Source organism: Eleutherodactylus coqui, chromosome 1, assembly GCF_035609145.1.
Source record: "Eleutherodactylus coqui strain aEleCoq1 chromosome 1, aEleCoq1.hap1, whole genome shotgun sequence".
Taxonomy (NCBI): domain Eukaryota; kingdom Metazoa; phylum Chordata; class Amphibia; order Anura; family Eleutherodactylidae; genus Eleutherodactylus; species Eleutherodactylus coqui.
Genome location: NC_089837.1, coordinates 515,789,565 through 515,813,936, shown reverse-complemented (window position 1 = coordinate 515,813,936; position 24,372 = coordinate 515,789,565). Strand labels below are relative to the sequence as shown.

At 43.3% G+C, this 24,372-nt stretch overlaps 1 long non-coding RNA gene across 1 annotated transcript; it reads left to right on the top strand.

Moving 5' to 3' along the window:
• The first annotated feature begins 207 nt into the window (after nt 1–207).
• LOC136614626 (uncharacterized) lies at nt 208–17,966 on the top strand. Its single transcript, XR_010790959.1, has 3 exons — nt 208–323; nt 2,102–2,230; nt 17,793–17,966. It is a non-coding gene; the product is annotated as an uncharacterized lncRNA (long non-coding RNA).
• The last annotated feature ends 6,406 nt before the right edge of the window (nt 17,967–24,372 follow it).

Here is a 24,372-nt window from a genome sequence, read left to right as displayed (position 1 = left end):
GAAGAGAAGGGAAGAAACAGTGTCTCTCCTACAGATGGCACATTCTATATCCATGGACGGCATATAGACAGGTGTGACAGGACAAGTGTTCTGTAGGACCCACTGGGCCTCTACACCAGTATGAAATGCCTTTATTTCTTCATGTGAAATAAATGGGAAACCTTATAAACAAATTCACTAAATATTTATTTTTTCTGTTTTACATTTAGTGCATGTATAGTTCATGTAAGAATAATGCTGAATGTAAAAGCAGGTGTTGCTACAAATATAAGCCGGGGAAGGATGGCATATGTACACCAGATAACATGCGATGTTATGGCCCGGTGAGTACCTGTAAACAGTTTTTGTACTGGTTTCTCTTCCGCACACAGTAGAATTCCTAATTGACATGGGCCTTAACACGTCAGATCCGTAACATATTTCCCTGATGCGGCTCTGACAATTTAATCCACGGCAGAACTCCAAGACTGAGCGCTAGAATACTGCTGCTGATTTTTGTGCACATTTACAATGGGACTTAACCGCTGTCACAGGGCAAATTTATTTACAGCCACCTAACGTGGTTTCATCACCAAGAATTAGCAGTTTTTTTTCTGCAGTTTGGACTTAAAAATTTCCACAAGTAAGAATCTGATTTTTATGCCCTACAGACTAGATACGCAAAACATTCAATAAATTCCTAAAATGGGGCAGATTTCACCCCAGAATTTGGTGCAGTATCTGTGCCCAATTCTGTGTGGAAATCCCGCCATGTAAATGAAGCTTAAAGGTCCTCTGTCCGCCTCCTGAGTTTCTAAGAACTCTTTACAGTGCCCACAGGATGTAAATCTGGGAGCTTCTTATCGTATAACCCTACACAGAGCAGTAACTCTTTTATCCCTACTGGAGCTGTTTGAATAACTACGCACTTCAATTATGTCATTCAATAAAAGGCTGTGATTGGTTCATCGAGTGCCGGCAATCGCTTGCTGGAGAAAGGGTATTCAAACCCCGTCACCAGCAAGAGATGCTCCATCGGCATTGAGGACTACATGGAAGCCTGCCGAAGCACTACAGGCTCGTGGGAGAGATCCAAACCGCGCCTGCAAGGTGAGTATTTTTTTCATGTAGTGTAGCAAGGGCTTGTTTTCGGGGCAGGGCTTATATTTCAAGCCTATCCTCACAAAAGTCAGGGTAGGGCTTATTATCGGGGTTGGTCTTATTTTTGGCAAAACACGATAGCAGCAGTGTGAAGCACTTTAATGCAAATCATGTTTTCGATGCAGTTTTGGGATGCATGGGTTTTACTTTACCACCTCGTGTTTTATCTGTATGAGCCTTACTGACAAAACCTGCATTAAAAACCTTATACAATTTTTAGTAAAACCATGTGCGGTGGGAGATGTAGCGTCAGACAGGATATTCTTGGACACTGAACCTCCGACCCCACGCTGCATCTACTTACAAATAATTCACTGAAAAGGAATGAAATCCCTACAAAAATTCTTGTGTCAGTGATAACACACTTCCATTATAAGAACCCCTACTGCAGCCTACATGAATAAGTACTGGATGTCAACAATTCTCTTCCCCACCCCCTTATCTGTCATGGAGATGCTACTCCAGGGGATCAACTGTTACCTTCTCTTACTGACAGGTTTATGCCCAAACATGGCATGAAAAAGGCACACTTCTACTGCACCTCGTGGTCCACAGCACTGCCTTCTATGATGAGGGCCTCTGCCTCAGTCATCATCATGAAGTGATGGCGTTTCTATGAGTTCTGCCTGCAGGGGAGCTGCTGATCTCCAAAGTGAAGGCAGGATTTGTGTGGAGACAAGGTCAGCAGGAAGTCAGGATGTCCCTGGCTGCCTGACATACATCCAGCGGCCGGGGTAGAGGAATATTTTTGTATAGGGTCCCTTCCAAGAGACATCAGTGATATACGGCAGATTTGACAAATATTCCGGTAATCACGGAGCTCTCCCTTTTGCCTGGGAGTCTCCCGGATGTTACAGAAGAGTTGACAAGTCTGTAACAGTCTTTACTTCCTCCTGTGACATAAATGTGATGCCTTATAAACAAATTCACTAAACATTTATTTTTACATTTTTACATTAAGAACATCGGAAATGGATGTTTTCACAGTAATGAATGTTATGACGAATGTTGTAACGCTCCTGACCGTCTGAAAAATGCCAAATGTGAAAAAAAATCTTCAGAAAAAAAAGATCAGAAATGTATCGGTCCGGTGAGTACCTGCATCCAGCTGTCGCATTGCATGGTCATTGGTCAATAAACTGTCAGATCCGCATCAGATTTATTTATCAACATAGATCTGACAGTTTAATCCTTGTTAGAGTAAAAAAAAAATAATAAAAAAATCTTGTTATTTGTATAGCGTCAACATATTCCACAGTGCTGTCAGATAATTAATAATTACCCTCCACCAATATACACTCCTGTGAATAAGCTCTGGTGGGTGGGGGGTATATTGTGGTGGAAGCCCAGTATATATCTATATGGATCGGTGGGCCTTGGCAGTAGACAGTTGTCAATTTAACATTCTGTATACATATTTGCTTTCTGTCTTGCTACAAATACAATGTTCTTACAGTTATGCAATAGGTACTTCCGCTCATATGAAAATATCTGTTTTATAACTCTGCTGACATGGGGAAGCCAACATGAAACTTCTGTTCTCAAAACGCTGACAAGATAATATATAGTATAAACACGTTACATTTTCCATCTGTTTTGCAATTTTGGAGGACAGTTAACTCAGACATGGACAACCGCAGTCTGAAACAACTACCGCAGAAATTACCCAAGCAATTTTACTGGAAACGTATGCAAATAACATGGGAGGTTTGTGCAATTTATAGTTCATGATGTAACATCCAATCATATCGAAGGAACCACACGTGGCTCCAAGACAACCCACTCATTTCATCCACCACCTGATGGCCAATCACAGATGACCGGAGGATGGAAGAATTGCAAGATGCTTATCCAATAATTAAACAATACGTTGTATCTATGTAATCTTTGACCTGCCCAGATGGGCGGATGTGTTAAACTCTTAAAATAGGCTACACGCCGATCATTAAAGTTAGAATTGAGGAAGCTATGCATGCTGAACCTCGTGTCAGTGTGAAAACTTCTTATGCGCATTATCAATTCAGAATTAATATGGAAGGGTGTAAACATTCCAAATTGAGTAAGCCGTGGTTCCGCAAAGGAAGGTTCCACGACACCTGGTGGCCCGTACGGGGAATTTTTATAAGTCTCGATCACTCGATAAGAACCTGTCATAAGATATAAAGGAATGTTTACATGCCTGTCGTTTTGAGAGTACTGGTCGGTTGGCAAGGTCAGTGAATTGCTTTAAGGGAGAGGAAGTCCCCGCAGGGGCCCCCTGCTCGGGTCAGGTTTGGAGTCTAAAACCTTAGAGAGGGGGACCTGCCGGGGTAGTTTGACTAGGTGGTCCTGCTCGGGTCAGGTTTGGAGTCTAAAACCTTAGAGTCAGGAAACGGTCAAACGTCTGGACAGGTATCGCTACTTCGGGGAAGTCTGGTAAGAGGCTTCCGAAGAAAGGGAACTGCCAGACAGTATCCCGAGGGGCAGTTTAGACTAAGCCAGCCGTACTGGTGCTCTGTCTATTTGTGTGTGTCCGCAAATATTTGTTTATCGTTTAAATGTCCACGAGTAGATCCCTCCGTCTGAGGGTAGATTGATAAACTGTGTAGCGACAGAAATGCTAGAGACTCTAGGGCGGGGCATACTGTGTCCGGCGTCTGAGGAGACTTCTATAATCATGAATCGAACAGCCATGATTGAAATTGAAAGGCAGCAAACAATGTACCAAGGTTAATTCTTACACCCTCCAGGAAAGTGTGGAAGGGGTGGAGAGTCAAGTTATCATTGATTAATCAAGCAATCTTTCTGTGTGTTTAAAACGTCCTACTTGTCCTTTATATAAAGTTAGTGTGCTTGTCTGTTGTGTAGAGCTAATCCTGCTGAGTTGTTATATAGAATTAGTATCAGTCCTGCTCAACTGTAAGAAGGGATTGTTAGCAATGAGAATGCATTGGTTATAGCCAAGATAATGCACCGTACACAGCGGCACGCTGTGGGTTTGGACTTTATAGGTTAGGTTGCATTATTGGATCCCTTCTAGTAAAAGACAGACTACTAAACTGTGTTGCCTTTGAATTGTTAAACGTTAATAATAGCATAGAAGTATAGGCTTGTGCCCGTAAGTGTGTTTGGAGGAAGAAAAAAAAAAAGGCTGCTAACTTCATTTAAAAAGAGGAAGTGGAACTCTTAATAGAAGTGAAGCAATTCCTGTGCTGTAATAAATAAATAAACTATACGTCCGTCATACAAATGTAAAAAGTTATATGCCACTTACATCCTGAGGGGGCTCTTAAGAATACAAACTGTAACTGTAACAGACTGCGTAGCCCACCATGCCCACAAGAAAATACGTCTATGTTTGCCAAGTCCCCAACAGCGTACATGTTAGCAGACCCCCCTAAAAGCAGCCCCCAATTCAATTGTAACCACATACAATGTTAGGTGGTCACCGCTGTGACCGTAAGGTTACAACATAAGATTTATGCATTAGACGTTAGAATTTCCCTAAGTGTCAGAAAAGAGGAAGAGAAGGTGGGTTGAGATGGCGTCTGTATTAATACACGCCAAAGACACCAGCGTTCAATATAACAGTTTAGTGAATAGAGAGAATTGCAGTACATTACCAATCAGATGGAGATGCCCGGCATCTAAGACTGCATCTGCCCGGTCGCCGGAAGTCTGGGACAAAAACTGTTGTAAAAGTAAAAATTAGCCACGTTCTCCCGTTATCTCCCTTATAATCCTGTCGCTGGGCTGTCACATGAGCGAGAGACTTAAAAAGAGGAAGTTACTTGCCCTGTAGTCCCAGCACAAGTAACGTATATTCACAGACAATATAAAATAAATAAATAAACTACAGGGAGTAAGAGAAACTGTAGAGAAACGTTAGAGAAGCCAAGGAATAGGAAACAAGCAGGTAACGATAAGGCCAGGTATCCACAGGAGGAACGGGGCAGATTGACCCGTAATTTGTAAAATGTAAATGGTGTGGTGCATAAGACTTTATCTTTATTGAGTTGCGATGTGTGTCTGAGGACCGCTAACATTGAATGAGGGAATAAGGAAGTAAGTGATTAGCCAAATTCAGAGGGGTGGAGCTAGATGATGCAAGAACACGTCTCTTATCCAAGGAGGGGGTAAGAATCATAGATAGCCAGAAGAAAAAGTTTTGTTTTTTCTCCTGTCCCAAACTCAGCTTTCCACGGTTCCTGACAAATTATGGGACACCCACAAGACAGGCATAGGGAAATTGAATGTACCGACCATGATAATATATACGAGACCCAGATACACACCCCTGGGTCAAACAGTATCCCCCTAGTTAAAAAAAAAAAGAAAAAAAAAAAAGGGGGGTGAAGGGTCAGCCACACATGTTAGGTGCTGTGTGCTGATGCTTTGGAAAAACTGCCAACCGGCCACAATTTCACTGTTAATTTCTCTTGCAGAAGGCTGTAAGGCCTGGAGGCCTCCAAAGACTAACCAAGTTCTGCAGGCCATACCCGTACTTACACCCGTTGCCAAATTCCGCACCTTTCTGGACCTTGTTTCATACTGCCGCCTATACGACAGTATTGACACAAAAGCACGGAGGAGCTCCCTCATCTGCTTGTGCGGTGGCAGCAGTACAGGCAATGGCTGACAAATCTTCTAAGTTGGTATTGGACTACCCCCTAGTGGTCCACACCCCAAATGACACCCAGAACAGACTCATGTAAGTGCAACCCAAGCACTTATCTCTGGCCTATTAGATCCGGCTACAATGTACTCTTTCCATGCCTCCCCCAATATTTCTTCCCAATGTTGTAATACCTTGAACCCGGCTACTCTTCTTTTAATCAGGTATTCCTGGGAGGAGGGGAGGCATAGGTGATCTGAGTATGGCAGATCAGCTATTTTTTTTAAATTGTTTAAAATTCTGTGCATTATTGTAGTGATGTACACACTGTTAATGATGCATATTTTGAGTTTTCTTTTGTAGATGGTATCAGGGTGAGGATTGATGATTCCGAACCAGATATGCAGAGGTAACACAACAAGATGTCCTAAACGCAGAAGCTCTGCCTCCGCATGTCTCAGGGCAAGAAGCGGAACCGGAGGCCCTCACTGAGGCGTGTGGAGTGGTAGAAGGTAAGTCGGCAACTTTTTACACTGACTCCTGGAATGCATTTGGCATAGCTCATGATTATGGCCCAATATGGAAGGCCAGACAGCTTGTTATCTCAGTAGGACAGCCAATTAAGAATGGTGCAGCGGTGCAGAGTCTCATGGAAACCCTACTACTACTACCTGGCAATGGAGAATCCACACCGATTTCTACAACGGAGAAGCGAGAGATGACACCCTCGCCGACAACACAGCAAAGGCAGCGGCCCTCAAGCCGTGGAAGAAAGAAGAATAGATACTGACAGCATGAGTCAGTGATAAAACTTTGGACTTTGATAAAACCTTTGGACTTTGATAAAACCTTTGGACTTTGATAAAACTTTGGACTTTGAGAAAGACTTTGATATGTCAAGGACTTTACAGTTACAAGTCAACGAGGAAGGAAAGCAGATGGGCTAAAAGACGGGAGCGACAGAACAGGATGGCGTATGGCGAACAATCAACAGAACTTGCCTACAGAGGTCCCTGTCCCCCATGATGGCCCAACTGGTACACAGAATCAAAAGCAGCGATGACGTCGACACTGAACAAGAATGGGTGACACCTAGGTTCTCTGTAGCTGCTGCATCATTTGTCCAGTTAGCATGATCTTTGCCATATGCGAGTCCGGACAGAAGTAAGGTGGCCATATAACACTTGCCTTGACCACTCTACCCATTTCAGAGATTGCCAATTTGACCACATTCAGCTCACACCTGTTACTGATACTAAGGTAAATGAGCAGATAACCACACAGAAGCTCATGAATGAGGTAATCTGCAGATACAGGGTACCGGAAGGGAATGAGGTAAACGAAGGTACACAGGTGTTCTCTTCCAGACTCAGAGGCAGACACTGGGACACATATCTTGCAGCCTGGGGATTGGGTGCGCATCAAGAAGTTCCCCAGGGGGCGGAGCCTAACCGCTGAGCAGAATGGAGTTCTGAGACCGGAGCTGTGTGACAACGGCACTTACAGGGACCTGCTGTAGCTTCAAATTAGCAAGAAAATGGGAAAGGTCGGAAGGGACAGAAGCTGTGAACCCCAGGAGACACCTAAGAAGAATAAGGGGCAAGTAGATATGCAGCGCTTCCTGAAGGAAAGGAGCGCTCGTCCCCTGCATGAGGCTGCTAAGATGGCGCCTGCCCTCGATCTGAACGGAGCAGGAGCAAGAGAGAGAGACAGAGAAGAGGATGCAGCGTCAGAAGGAGATGAAAATGAGCGCATATCAAAAGGTTTCATGAAAGATCTCTTAATGCGCACCATGAAACCTATACTTATGGAACTGACTGAAATCAAAGAGGAGATGAAGCAGCTAGGGAGGAGAACAGAAGAGCTGGAAACATCTACAGCTGCCATCTCCTCTCATGCCATTGAAATAGAGAGAGCCCTTAAGGAACAGCATGCACAGATCAACAAAGCCATGTTATTGCAGGAAGATACAGAGAACAGGAGCAGACGCAATAACGTGCGCATAAAGGGGCTCCCAGAATCTTGGGCCACAGAAGCATTAGAGAAGGTGGTAAAAGAAATCTTCGCTTTACTCCTGGGAGAAGACAGAGCCACCACCATTGCAATCGAAAGAGTGCATAGAGCTCTGAGACCACCCCCATCACCTTCTGACCCGCCAAGGGATATCATTTGCAAAATGCTCTCTTTCCCTGATGCCGCCTCAATACTTAAAGCTGCAAGAAACCACAGCGACATTAGGTACGGAGGCACATCTCTTCAAATCTTTCAGGATTTGGCGCCATCTACCCTGACAAAACGCCGTCTCATGCGACCTCTGCTGGATGTATTGAGAGAAAAAAACATCCGCTATGCCTGGCTGTTCCCATTTGGGCTGGGCATAACGCACAATGGCCGCAGACTGAACATTCGCACCCAAGACGATTTGGAAAAATGCTGGCAAATTCTGGACTTAGATCCAATCGAGCTCCCCTGCTGGCAGTCGATCCCCGACTTGCCAGGCTTTACGAGACTGGAGCCAACGGAGAGATGGCAGCCAGCGGGAAACACCAAATCACCAAGGGGAAAAAGGAGGAAACCCAGAGATGAAACTGCTGGCGCAGAAACCTGAAAGCAACCGCTACTCAAGACGGCTCGTTGCTACAGCCAGACATCGGTGAAAAAGTTTTTCTGGACTGCACCCCGTTTATGCTGTGTTTCTACACCCACAGTCTCCGCGTGGGATTGCGTGGAAGGAGAAACGAAGGGTGTAGTATGACTCTCTTTATGACTTTCTTTTCTACTAAGCAGAGACTATTGTTTCCCTACTTTTTTGGGTTCAGTATGGAATACCCCCACCCTCCTCGTTGGGGTGGTCCTGGGGTCACGCCGGGTTAGTGTTGTATTCAACATAACTATGCGACCCCTGACCTTTATCCATTCAACCTGGTCCCTTTAGTGCCGGTCAGGTTAGGCCGACACAAATTTTTCATTCGAGCAACTGCTAGCGTTAACCAGTTGCACTTTTTTTTTTTTGCTCGCCCACAATATTGTAGGTCGGGCTCAGTTGAATAACAAGACCGATCTACACTGTTCTATTGATTGTATTACTGTATATCATTGCTTACGCAAATTTTGATAAAGTCATAAGATTTCTTTAACCTTTGTGTTCCCCTTTCCTTTCGTGTGTTTGTCTTGCCCATACCCTTCAACCCATCGCAACCACTCCCCCCTTCATTTCCATCTTCTTCTCCCTCCTGTGGAAAGATACTGAGTACAGCGATTTATTGTGCCCACATTTTATCTACAGTTGATATCCAGATTGCTTCCCCCGAAGTCTGAGCATACAACAGAGGTCCAGGGATGGGGAGTATCCGGGTCACGTCCTTCAACGTGAGAGGCCTCAACTCGCCATCAAAAAGACACAACATATCTCTACTAACCAAAAGGTATGGCACGGGCATTCTCCTTCTGCAGGAAACTCATTATAAAAAGAACAAATGCCTGGCACTACCAGGTAAATACTTCGATCAGGCCTTCCATAGTGCTCACCCCACCTCTGCCTCGAAGGGGGTATCGATTTTCATACACAAGTCAATTGATTTTAAATGCCAATCCAGCTTTGAGGACGGAGAGGGAAGGGTTCTATTTTTGAAGGGAACTTGTAACAATATTAAAACAACGATAGCAAATTTTTATGTACCGAACTGCGATCAAGTTCCGTGGTTGATTAAGAACTTAACAACCCTAAAACACTTCGCAGAAGGCCAATTAATTCTAGGAGGCGATTTAAACATCACCTTACAGCCACTAAGCGACTCATCAACAGGTCGCTCCCATACCTCTCAGATAAAAATCAGGAGACTCATCCGTAACCTACAGGAGTTAAACCTGATAGACACATGGCGCCTCCTGAATCCTACCACGAAGGACTATACCTTCTATTCCAAAGTACATCACTCCCACCAAAGGCTTGATTACGTATTCCTTAGTGCAGAGCTTCTCCCTTTTGTTGAAAGAGCAAAAATAGAAGTGACTACAATATCAGATCACGCTCCGGTCCATGTGGATTTCCGCCTCCCCCACTCTAAACCCAAGGAGTGGAGATGGCGTCTTAACGCCTCTCTTCTGGACTCCCCGGAGGAGAGAGAACATCTGTCAATTTCACTAGAAGAATATTTCTCCTTGAACGCGGGCGGGGACGCGGGGATCCCCATGGTATGGGAGGCTCATAAAGCCTTTATGCGTGGGCTACTCATAGCCTTAGGAACTAAAACAAAAAAACTACTACAAAAGGACATAGATGACAGACTGAGTAAAATAGCCCAATTAGAACAAATAACGAAATTATCTCATTCTAAGCTAGCGCTCGAGGAACTAGAGAACCTAAGAAGAGATCTTAAACTACGACTAGACTCCCGCTTCAATAAAAGGCATCTTTATCTTAAACATGTAGTATATGCACAGGGAAATAGAGGCAGCAAATATATGACTGCTTTGATAAAAAAAGCGCGAGCCAAAAACCACATCCATGCCATTAAAACTGCCAACGGTACACAAGTAACCACCTCGGAAGAAATTGCCAAAGCTTTTCACCAATTCTACTCTAACCTTTATAACATCAGACAACAAAACCCTCTCTCTCCGGAGGAGGAGGTAGACCTGGAAGGAAGGACAGAGGCCTTCTTACTCCGATCCCACCTCCCCAAACTTAACCAAGAACAAACAGAGTCCCTAATGAGCCCAGTCACCCGGGAAGAAGTTGATCTTTTACTAAAATCTTGCCCATCAGGTAAAAGCCCTGGTCCCGACGGATTTAGTCTACCGTATTATAATTCTTTTAAAGAAATCCTGGTACCCAGAATTACTGAATTATTTAATGCCCTTTTACATGGAGCTGCTTTGCCCAGACAAACACTAGAAGCCCACATAACTTTGCTACATAAAGATAACAAAAACCCAGAATTATGCGGCAGCTATCGCCCAATATCCCTCTTAAACCTCGATCTGAAGTTATGGGCAAAACTTTTAGCTAAGAGATTGGAAGGCTATCTGCCCTCCTTAATTAATGAAGAACAGACAGGATTCGTGAAGGGGAGGGAGGGCAGAGACAATAGCAGAAGGATTCTACACGCAATTCGTTATGCCCACAAATTTAAGGTTCCACTACTACTGGTCGGAACAGATGCCGAGAAGGCTTTCGACCGGGTAGATTGGGACTATATGAAGAAAACCCTTCTTCACTTTAATATTCCTCGGCCCTTTGTCTCTGCCATCCTTTCTTTATATTCCTCTCCAAATGCTAGACTTAAAATTAACGAAATTCTTTCCCCATCCTTTGACATTAAGAATGGCACTCGCCAGGGGTGTCCCTTATCACCATCCCTCTTTGTTCTTGCATTAGAGCCCTTCCTCCAGACAATTAGGCACGACCCAGAAATACAAGGCCTAAAATGGGAAAAACATACATTATCTGTTGCCGCATTTGCGGATGATATTGTTTTTTTGGTCACAAATCCTGAAAAGGGCTTATCCAAATTAGAAACGGTACTTAACAATTTCGGGTCGCTATCTAATTTTAAAATTAATTTCGCAAAGTCCACAGTCTTAAATATATCTGTCCTAGAAACAAGATGCAAGATCATTAAAGAGAAATCCCCCTTTAGCTGGACCGAAAAATCAATGGATTTCCTGGGAATCAAATTAACAAAAAAAATAGAGGATCTTTACCAAGCAAACTTTACCCCTCTGATTAGCCACATCAAAAACCTCCTGCGGAGCTACGATATACCTTTTGTGTCGTGGTTCGGCAGGAAAAATATCCTGAAAACCTACATCCTCCCGATAATTTTGTATAAAATTAGAATGCTCCCAATACACCTACCAAAAAACTTTTTCAAAACAATGAGATCTATCTTTTCGGGATTCGTATGGAGAAATAAAAGGCCCAGATTGGCTTATAGCCTTATGATCAAAAGAGGCACCGAAGGAGGCATAGACCTACCCAATATCGCCGACTTCTACGGAGCTTCCCAATTAGGATATTGGATGGACCTAGTTTTCCCAACCAGAGATGAGATCCTACCATCACTAGCTGAGGCAGCGGAGGGGAGATCGTTCTTGAAGGACTTATGGCTCCCCTTGAACAAGACAGGCAGATCCAGGGGTCTGAACCCTTTGATTAAGGGCACTTGCGCAATATGGGCAAGCCTAAAAGAGACACTAGCTCCAGATCCATCGCCATGTGCACCTATAAAAATAATTCCTCACCTGATGGAGACCCCTGGAGATCCCGCCTCTCATGCGCTATGGAGAAAATTCAAAGACCTTAATATAGGGGAATTACAAACATTAGCCCACAAAACAATTGAGGAAATCCTAAAAGATCTCCTCCCGGCACACAACCTTTCGTTCCTCCAATTGATATATATCAAAAAGGTCATGACCAATTTTTTAGCTAAATATAAATCCACAAGGCCCCTAACAAGTTTCGAAAAAATCCTTACGGACACTAATTCTAAAGTTAGGAAAATTTCTTTCCTCCGCAAACAATTTATTATCAAACCAACTGCTATAAAACCCAACTTCCTCCTCTCATGGGAGAAAGAACTGGGCATCTCTCTCTCTCCGTCCGATATCAATACGATATTGAAAACCTCATTTGGCATATCCCAGTGTATTATTGCACAAGAAAGCCACTACAAGCTGCTGGTAAGGTGGTACAAAACCCCCCAGTGGCTAGCCGCTTATAAATTAGCCTCACACGGGAGATGCTGGAGGTGTGATAAAGACTTGGGAACCTACTCCCATATCTGGTGGAGCTGCCCGATCGTTGCCCCTTTCTGGGCAGAGGTGGAAATGACACTAAAACAATTCACTCCGGACATATCTTTATCCCCGGAGATGATAATTCTATGGAAACTTACTAAAGAGTTTCATCCCAAGAGGAATCCTCTCATTGCCTTCCTTCTGGATGCTGCTAAAGCATTAATCCCTTTATTATGGTTACAAAAATCTCCCCCCTCAATATCGCAGTGGATGGAAAAGGTTGATACCATTGCAAACCTGGAGGAGCTTTCCAGTTGGGCCACAGAATCCCATGAGAAGTTTTGGAACACATGGGGACCCTGGAGGCAGCTGAGAACAGCATGAACATCCAGTGTCGAGTTGGGGCCTCTCGCGCGGGGACGTCTTTCCTTTCCCCTCCATCTTCCATTTTTCTATCTCTCTGATCATACAATGGACTAACAAATCCCCCCTTAACAAAATCAACGAAACTAACAAAATTAATAAAAACATGGCCCACCCAACCAAGAGGCACACTCTACACGCCCTTGACATTGAAGTAGAGGTGCCAGGTCCAAGCTACACCAATAATGAGCGGTCTTAACATACCCAAGGTCCATGTGAACCCTCTGCATTACCACCTAGTCAAAATCTTCTAAGGACCCTCATCCCGACCACTTTTGATAGAATAAGAACCTCATGGATATGAGGAGTCCTATGGCCACATCTAAATGAGCCACATCAGATAATTGATTCCACAGTATTCCCCCCCTTAACCACTGTCCCTTGTTTGTCTACCTACCCCCCATTGTCTGTCCTCCCCCCCCCCCCCCTCATTTAACTTAAGATTTATTTGACTGGTTTCAGTTATATTATGTTTGCCAATTTCTTTACTTGGATCGCCGCAAAACCGCATAAATGGACTAGTCTCACCGTGTCCATCACAGGACACTGAGACAATTGGACTTTTTACACTAGGAGAAGATTTAACATCCTCCAAAGCGCGTACTCCAGATCTCCTCAGCGTGTTCGTTATGCGGCAAGTCGTTGCAACATAGATAACTGTGTATTATACCCTTATATGTACATGTTTCATGTGTTTACTATATAACAAAAATATTAATAAAAATCTGATTTACAAAAAAAAAAAGAAGTTCCCCAGGAAGCACCCTCCTGAGCCCGATTTGATGGCCCCTACCAGGTGCTTCTGACTACTGCCACAGCTGTGAAACTAGCCGAAAGACTTACATGGATCCATCCATGCTTCATACTGTAAGAAGGCTTCAGATCCCGGAGACCAGTCTTAGTTGTGCCAAGGACATTACTCTGGTTAGGGCTAGTGAGGGAGGGTGGCAACTGGAATCCTTAGTCGGAAGAATATGGGGGTATGGTTACCTTCTAGTATACCTTGTTCAATGCTCAAGTAGCCGCATATTCCTTCGACTATTGTACTGTGGTCCCGTGTCTAGGCGCAAGATCCCACCGCAGGCCAGATTTAGCTCAGTCCAGCTGGTTATATGACTTATATACCCGGGGAATACAATATGTTTGCGCCACTGATAACGTCTGGGGAGAAGACTGCCGTTATTGGGGATTAGTGGGATGGAACGCAGGAATAGACTGGTCCTATGAACCACGAAGTGCCTTAAATAAGAAAGATAAGAGTGGGAAATCCCTAATTAGTCGTATAACCCTCCTTGAGAATAATAAGGACAGCAGGTATTGGAAGGCTGAACTTAGTATGTTGCTTGGTTTTAATGCGGTTTTTACATTAACCATGGGAGATCCAAGCCCGGGGGACGGGGGGACTTACAGTCTGGGGACATACCGGTACGGGAGGACAGATCCCTTAGGGAAGTTTAAAATAAGGGGTATGGTAGATGCAGCCGAATGGAAGCCTTCACTTAGTCCCATGCCCATAACTAACCCCCTCCGCCGTAAGATAAAGACCTTGACGAACATGATGATCATAGCCGACCCTACCTTTTGAGGACACCTTGACAGTAGCGACTGGCTACTCTGACCAGAATCTTTGGTTGGAGTTGATGAGGTACAATGCTAACAGGAGCAACAAGTCTAACTGTTGCGTGTGCGGTAGTGCCCGACTACACTCGGGGATGGTCCCCCTAAATCTCCCTGTAGATGCTGAAGAGTGGTTTATTAGTCTCTTCACGAACATTTCCGCTAATTACACTGTCCGTGAGAAATGGAAGAAGGAATACTCTATAACTACTTAAGTGTTTTGCACCGGAGAGAGTATTACTGACTACCCTGGAAACTACACCTGCCAGGCAATTAGGCAGGGTAGAGGGAGATTTTTGGGGAACTCACCAATATTTCCCTTGTTTAAAAAAGATGAAGAGCCAGTTCCGATAATGCCAACCACATACGCTACCAAAGAAAAGGAGAAATGTACTAGTACTGTGCCTGCCCCGATCTCCTAAGATGGATTGTCAGTGGAATTCCCATTTGCCAAGGGATAGTGCAGAAGACCTTAGGTTCCGGCGAGGGCACACCCTGTGGGGTGTTAACTTGTACAGATAGAGGGTATGGATGCCCGGAAATGAGCCCAGGGAATCCATGGCCTCCCTCTGAGGTGAGGTAGGGATCCCCCCCCTCCTAGGAGTAGGGACTTACGGGCAGTGGGAAAACCCTGACGCAAGGGTGAGGCGACCTGGACGTGTTCACCATTAGGACTATCTCCAGGAGGGACATTGGTGTGGGTGAAGATTAGGGAGTCCCACGCCGTGCGTACCTGTGCACGCTACTAGTATTGTAACATTATGCTAGAGCGAGAAGAGAGACCCCTGGTGGTAGTTCTGATCTACACGTATACATTGACATCATAGGATAGCCAAGGGGGGTACCTGACAAGTTTTAAAAATTAGAGACCAAGTTAAAACTAGATTCGAGTCCATTTTCCCGATCATTAGGGTAAATAAATGTTGACTGGATTATTTATGTTTATTATAATTAACAGCGGTTTATATATTATACTAGAGACGCCTTATAGGGACTAGTCGACCAATAGGACCTACCTCGACTATGACTTTTCAAAATAGAATGGCACTAGGTACGATTTTAGCCAAAAAAGGGAGTGTCTGTAAGATGATAGGGGAGACTTGTACCTACATCCCAGACAAAACGTGACCCGCAGGTAAAGACGCAGTTGCCATTAAGAAGCTGACCGCACTAACTAAAAAGAGCTAACCTTAGTCTGTTTTCCTCAGTAAGGTACCTAACGGGAGAAGGAAAAAATATAGAAAAATAAGTTTTAAAACATTGTGTATTTAGAACACTGTGATAGGTTGTCGCTAAGATTTTGCTTTATTTTATCTGCAGTGCACTCTGCTTATGTCCACGCAACATACCGGTGTTACAACGCCCCTGGTCCTGTTACCTTGCCGCCTCTGGAAAAGGGAAGTGGGAATAATCACCTTGTAGCTCTTTCCTTCCAGACTAATATATATGATAATGCACGTACTAATAAGACAGGGGTTCAGTCATGTTGATCAGTTATTAGATAGTCCTGATTTTGCACTCTTGTTGATGAATCAAGGTAACGTCAAGAAGGCGGGGTTCTATACAAGTTATGCAGTGTTTACCTGAAATAGTGAAAGTCGCACCTCTCCTAACCTGATTATATTTGTCACCTTTATAGTCATCCTAATTTCTGTTTGTTGTTGCATACAGTGTATTCCGACCCTGATGACTGCCTGGTCCACCTGTCCCACTACGACGTCCAACAAAAAGCCCACTGTCAGCGCAAACGTCGTCATCATGGATCCAGAATACGATGATGTCGAACCATCCTATACCCCCATGGCAGCAATAGCTCCAGTGTACAACACAATGCGAGTCTAGGGTCAGCGGTAGGGGTGGGACGGAGCAGGGCGAGTTTAGTGAAACAGATAGTTTCAAGGGGGGTCTGTGGTGGAAGCCCAGTATATATCTATACGGATCGGTGGGCCTTGGCAGTAGACAGTTGTCAATTTAACATTCTGTATACATATTTGCTTTCTGTCTTGCTACAAATATAATGTTCTTACAGTTATGCAATAGGTACTTCCGCTCATATGAAAATATCTGTTTTATAACTCTGCTGACATGGGGAAGCCAACATGAAACTTCTGTTCTCAAAACGCTGACAAGATAATATATAGTATAAACACGTTACATTTTCCATCTGTTTTGCAATTTTGGAGGACAGTTAACTCAGACATGGACAACCGCAGTCTGAAACAACTACCGCAGAAATTACCCAAGCAATTTTACTGGAAACGTATGCAAATAACATGGGAGGTTTGTGCAATTTATAGTTCATGATGTAACATCCAATCATATCGAAGGAACCACACGTGGCTCCAAGACAACCCACTCATTTCATCCACCACCTGATGGCCAATCACAGATGACCGGAGGATGGAAGAATTGCAAGATGCTTATCCAATAATTAAACAATACGTTGTATCTATGTAATCTTTGACCTGCCCAGATGGGCGGATGTGTTAAACTCTTAAAATAGGCTACACGCCGATCATTAAAGTTAGAATTGAGGAAGCTATGCATGCTGAACCTCGTGTCAGTGTGAAAACTTCTTATGCGCATTATCAATTCAGAATTAATATGGAAGGGTGTAAACATTCCAAATTGAGTAAGCCGTGGTTCCGCAAAGGAAGGTTCCACGACAATATGAGTGGAACAGGTTGCCACAGAAAGTGATGAGTTCTCCTTCAATGGAAGTGTTGAAACAAAGGGTGGACAAATATCTGTCTGGATGATTTAGTGAATATTGCACTGAACAGGAGGTTGGACCCCATGACTCTTTAGGTCACTTCCAATAGACATATTTTTCTCTACTGGCTAACACGGTGCCAAACTATTTTGGTTTTATTTATTTTAATTCATTCGTTCACATGTGCATATTTTTCGTTCTTATTTTTAATTCGTGAAGAAAATGTAACATGCTCTATTTTGTGTGAATGTGAAATCAGCTTGTGTAGATGCATGCGGCATATGCAAAAGCCCTGCGTATCCGCGGTGCATATACACACCAAAATCAGTGATTTTGTTCGGATTTGTGTGCGCAAATAAGCGTTGCGCACACAAATACATGTGGGAGAGGGCGAAGCACATGAATGCAAGCCAAATTTGGCTGGCTGGTAAAATATGCTGCGTATTTGCACGGTACAAATGCACTTACGCCCATGTGAACCCGCCATATAGTCATATGAAACAAACCTTATACAGAGAATTATAAGTCACAGAAGATTTATTTCCTCTCTTTTACATTTAGGACAATGGAGATTCATGTACTGAAAATGCAAAATGTAACAGCGGATGTTGCCAGTCACCAGGCTGGAGCAGGCTTTATGCAGGTACATGTAAACCAAAAGCAGCAGAAAATGAGCCCTGTGGATTTGAGGTGAGTTTCTGTAAGTAGTTTCTTCCTCCGGCCAGATTCACATATCCAACAGCGAGTTACGCCCAAAATTCTCATGCGCAACTCACATCACAAGGACACCCCATCCATGTGTTCTGTGGGACACCGCAGATTACATATCCAATTCTCGTGTGACACTGACATGATGGAATAGGCAGTAATTTTTTTAGACTCAGCCAATTGGTTCGACACAAAAAGCACTCACAGGGCAGAGGCTGGTCAGGAAGATGAGCCTGGCTGCAGCATTCAGGATAGATTGGTGAAGGGAGCGTCTGGTGCGGGGAGGACGATCAGCAGCGAGTTACAGTAATCGAGCCGAGAATGAATGAGGGCAACAGTCAGCGTTTTTAGCATGTCCATGGTGGGAAAAGGGTGGATTCTTGCAATGTTCTTGAGCTGCAGGTGACATTTTTATGGCAAGAGATTGGATTGGATCACCTTCTGCTTTTTTAAGCCTGCTAGAAATACGGAATGCAATCAGATAATACTTGTGCGTTAAAAACACAAAACTGATGTGAAATGCACCGACACAGTGACATCAGTCAGTTTTCATGGACTAAAATCGCATTCACCTGTGTAAATAAGGTCTAATTCAATGTAAAAGATCGGAGATATAGCGTCAGACAGGACATTCTCAGTAACTGCCCCCCACCCCCAGCCTCATACTGCATCTCCCACCGCTGATTGTACATGCTATTGACAGAGGTGGTTAGGGGTCTTAAGTGTCTTCATTAACGCTATCATCTCTTTCTTCAGTCTGCATCTGAGGTCTATGACACCTGTCCGTGCGAGAGTGGACTTATATGTAGCAATCAGAAGTCATGCAGTAGCAGAGGAATCTGCAAGAAGCCAGGCTCAGCAAATACATGTATCTAAGAGCCGTGAAGGTATCAGCCAGTATCTACACGGATCTACAAGATGTTGTCTGTCTTATGGAAATAAAGCTTCTACAACTTCCTAATATGTTTTGTCTTTCCTCACTGTTTTCAAGATCTCTGCTTGCTGTCAGTAGATGAAAACTTTGACATTCAGAGGCGGAGAAGCCGTCACCTTGTCTGTTTGTTACAATGTAGTAGCCAGGAGTCTAGAACAAGAGTAATAGGTGGACTGCTTATGTGTGGAGCTCATAGAGGATTGCTTAGAGGGTTTATTTAGACAGCCTGGTTCTCACATCCGTGTGCTTTGCTTGTTTGAAACTGACTTCATACTTACATTACACTGACCTGTTACAGTCAATGTGACTCTGCAGACAGGTAGAATTTACTATTTAGCTCTTCTTTCCTGTAGCCCTAACAGCAGTACATATAGACATGGGATCTATTCCCCTACCATGCACACAGCCTTATATGCACAATACACAGATAAGGCAATAGACTATAACAGGCTGAGAACATATATAGATAAAATCTACTTACAGTTTAGGAGGTTCTTCTCAGTTGCCGAAAGCTACAGGCGCCATTGCACCAATGATGTCACACACACAAGCAAACCGCTACCTGTAGCACCAGCAATAAAACACTGCAGTCTGTGGAAACTCAGAAGGAGCTAGAGCTGAGCAGCACACAGCTGAGCACCCGTGTCTGTGTGTCGGTGTAGTGAGTACATGTACTGCACAAGAGTTCAAGAGAAAATCATTTGAATATAAGGGCTTCTTTACACTGGTATATGGAGCGTATTTGTTCATAAATCAGTGAAAAGTTCATTTTTTTACATTTCAAACTCTGCGCCAAAAAAAGGAGCAAACTAAAAGACAGCTCCTCCCCTATCTTTTCTCATGCATAGTTATATTGCATGAGCATCATGCTTCTGAAAAATAAAGCATTGAAATCGATGGTTTTGTTTCATCACGTTTTGTGGCTGTGATATTCACACTCGTAAAACAATCCAAAATCAGGGTCATGTGTTTAAACCCCAAGGACAAGAAAAAATGGAAAGAAGGGAATAAGGAGCCCTGTGTCTATGTACACTAGGTAGGGCAATTAAAATATACAACGGGGAGGAGATAAGGTCCTTCTTATAGGGCTTGTTCACATTGTAGTATTGTAAGCATGTCGTAGGGGATAAATCCCCACATGTATATGTGCTGCTATGTTAGAACGCCAGGGAAATGGTCCATGTAAAAAGAGGTCTCAGCTTAAACTATTCTGCTCTTACTTCTTGGATAACCTTCACTAATTTGTAACATAGTATGTAAGGCCGAAAAAAGACATATGTCCATCCAGTTCAGCCTATTACCCTCCAATGTGTATCCAGAGGGAAGCAAAAAAAATGAATGAGGTAGAAGCCGATTCTCCCCATTTAAGGAAAAAAAAATCCATACTAAGGGCTCCTACCCACTATCGTTTTTTTTCACTGCGAAATTCGCAGGTTTTTTTTGTTCTACAGGGGGTCTATGGGACTTGTAATGTTAAAATCGCGATCGCGCAAAATCGCGATTTACCGCAAAATCGCGATATTGCGCAAGCGCGATTTTAGCTTTACAACTCCCATAGCCCAAAGACCCCTGCAGAAAAAAAAAACGCTGCGAATTTCGCAGTAAAAAAACGCTAATGGGTAGGAGCCCTTACTCCAATCTGTCAATCGGAATAATCCGTGGATCACCGACGTTTTCTGAAGTAATAAGTATTATAACATATAATATTGTCTTTCCTCTAGACGCAGAGGATGGGCCCTTGTTACAGTCACAGTCCTGGGTATAAACAGATGATCGGAGGCATCTCTGTATTGTCCCCTGATATATTTATACATAGTTATTAGGTTGCCCCTCAGCCATCTTTTTTTCAACTTAAATGACCCCAATTTTGATAACCTCTGTGGGTATTGTAGTCCACCCATTTAGTTTAATACTTTAGTCGCCCTCCTTTGTACCCGCTCAAGCTCTGATATGTCCTCCTGGAGCACCAGGGCCACTGCACACAATTTTCCATGTGTAGTCTGAGCAGTGACTTGTAAAGAGGAAGAACAATGCTCTTGTCATGCGCCCCTAGATCTCTTTTGATGCCCCCCACCCCGTGAATCTATTTACCTGGGCAGCAGCCAAGTCCTGTATCATGTCGGTATTACCCATTGTTCTCCCATTTTGTGTATAATGTTGACATGTATTTCTTCTGCCCATGTGCATAACTGTACATTTATCAGTGTTAAACCTCATTTGTCACTTTTCTACCCAAACACCCAACTTAGGGCTTATTTACACTACAATAGGGGCAACAATGCTCAGCAGTACGGATCGTAGTTGAGTCTTAATGAGGGAGAGTTCTTCTCCGGTGCCGAGAGTTCAAACTCCACACCAGAGTTTCAAAAAAGAGGCGGCAAGCTAATGGATGCCCGATCTGTTTTGCATATGGTATTCATTACATGCAGGACAGATAGGGCAGGTCTATCTTTTCCCGGCCATACAAAGCATTAGCGGGATAAGAGCTAGTGAAAATGAAACCACTGAAATCCCATAAAGCTCAGTGGTTTTGTTTGGTCAATGTTTACACGGCTGTGATTATATTGGCCATATAAAGTAAGAAAAGTACGTTTCATGTGAAATTATCCTAAGGCCGGATTCAGATGAGCGTGGTTCTTTCTCCTTATGCTGTCTTGATAATCACAGCCATATAGCAGGGCAAAATGAAACCATTGATCTCTATGGGATTTCAGTGGTTTCATTTTCACTAGCTCTTTTCCTGAACGTGATTTGTACTGTACTAGCTCTCATCCTGTCCCACCTCCTACCCTTACAGAGAGCCGGCAAGGGAGACGGAAGGGGGAGACACTTTACCAGAGCTAAACTGTCTTCCCCCACCCAATGACATTGCAGGCTTGGCATATATACGCGGTGCTCAGGCCGTCTGAACGGGCACACAAACGTTAGATTTCGGGGCCTGGTCATGCATTTTATGTTGCCGGCAGGATTAATGATCTTGTCCGGGATTTTTTGGGATAAGTTACATTTTTGAATCTTCACGAGAAAAGTACCCAGACAGCGCCTCAGGATTGTCATTCAGTTGAACGAAACTATGCAATTCTAATCCTCTAAAGGGGGAGAGCTGCGGAAATAATGGGGGACTCTCATGAGAGAGTAGTCCCAAAATTTGCCCATATTTATCGCACATTGGAATAAAGGTGATACCGTCTTACGTATACGCTTGGAACGTGATGTTTTCTTGGACAGTGAGGAGACATTACTTCAAGGAGGGGGCTTATTGTCATCATACCCCCCTCCTCCCGAGTAAGTGTGACTCCTTTCTGTTATTTGACAACTACCAGTTGTCGAAACTTACAATTCCTCAAGCGCAGAAAGTTTTTTGTGCTAATAGTTGCTTTCTATTTTTGAATCTTGGTAGAGGACTTTGCTATCCACTATAAATTGACAAAAGCTTACCACCCTCAGTGGGTAATGGTGTAAATTTTATTAGGAGTGAATGGCGGCATTACTTATACTGGGGTTCATTGCATTAATTGATCACTAAGTAGTATCATTAGTTGTACTATGCATTGCATAATAAATTGTGGCACCTGAGGTATAACTAAGCTTCTGCTTGACGCATTACATGTTCCTGTTGGCCTGGCACATTTGTACTCAAAAAATAAATATATTACACGGAAAAGGAACCCGGATCCAGGATGTAACATTCTGCTCTGTACATTCTTCTTTCTTTGGTTTCTCAGTAGCAGGAAGAACACCTGGATGTATGGTTACTTCGTCACAGTGAGGGTTCTAAAGTAATCTCTAAAACGTAACCTTTATTCAAAGTCTAGAATAAAAAGGATTTGTTTAATCAAAATCCTAGCTTGTAGACACACGAACAGAAAAAAAAAAAAAGTATAAAATCTAACCCCTGTCGACTGATGGGGAAAGAACAACCAATGAGCCGCCTTTGAAAAAGTGTCTGGTAACAGTGGTACCGGGATATCAAAGTTCCCAATTATTTTCAAGTACTAGTCTCCGAAACTTGAGATTGAGAATATATTAAAGTTTGGCTCAATGGAACTAAAAGTAATGTTCCAACTTCCGTGAACAAATACTGCAGCTATTCAATATGTAGATGATCAGTCACCAGCTCCAACACAGAGCAGGTGCATCATTCCTACTGTAGATGAAAGCTGTCTATTTCATCAACAGGCCGCGGCTGTGTATCCAGATTGTATATTGGCACACTTTTTACGGCTAGTCGAAGAAAAAATAGATGTAGAGCTGACAATAGTCAATCATTACGGCTCAACACAGAATCTTTGTGAGCCTATGGCAAACATAGGCCAACACATGCAGTACAAACGGCTGCTATATGGGTTCTTAGTTGGGTTCAACGCGTTTCCGCTACGGATAAAGTAGCCTCATCAGGAACCACCAGAGTTGTAATTCAATAGGTCAGCTACAAGGTAACCGGTAAATCCCACAGACGGGAGGTACCTTTCTTTAGACAGGAGGAGATAGACGATCCTATCACTAAGTAAAGACAAATAATTCATTCAATGAGCTTAATAATTCTTTTTCTGTAGTTTATTTGGTTGAGTGAACTATATACATGAAATGGGCATTTCAGAGACCTCCATCTACTAGCTTGTTGAAGCGTTTGTATTGTTCAGAAGCAGAGGAAATTGACATGGCATAGATTTTACTAGTTGTTGAAGTTATTATGCAGGAATATTGGCCCATGTGGAAAAGACAACTTCTTGCAGTTGCCTCAAATTAGATGCAGTGGTGCTGGAACTGGTCATCTGCTGCTATAACACATTTAGCAAGAAACCCCAAGCTTTGCATTCAAACACAATAGTTGAAGCAGCACCTGGCTGCAATTTACCAGCTGTTTTCTTCTTTCAATCTTATCAAATTGTTTACAGTATGTCCAGGTCCAGACTGGCAATTACTAGTGGGCCACATTGCATGCCTGAGATCATTGGACCATTGGACACATTAAATTTAGAAAAAAACTTTCCAAAAATCTCACTTTTTTTCATTCCAGACTTTGAAATTATGTTTCATGAAAAAAATGTTTGTCACAGAACTCAGTCACCTTAAGTCACTTTTAAACTCTTAGTGACATATCTAATTTTAGTGCTATTGCATTTTAGGAGTCTAAATCTTGTTTTCTTCCAACTAGAAATACATCATCTTGTATTTTGCAGGAGAAGTTCTACTTGTTATAGGAACAAACTTCAGGTACATATTTATTGAATGATTATTAATTTGTTGCTTTGGCTGCAAGGGAAAAAAAGGACTTTCACTACTGATTTTTGGCGGTATGTTGGCAGTTCGAGAGACAAAGCTATGTTGCATGCACAGATCACTGCAGCAGACTTTCTACAAAGCACAAAACATGTTAGAACTAGAAGTACACATTAAGGTGTTACCTATTTTTAACCTGCTAAGCCTCCATGGCCTACAGTAAATGAGTGTCATACACTGGCTTGCCTTAAGCCTGATGGACATTTATGCCATGTG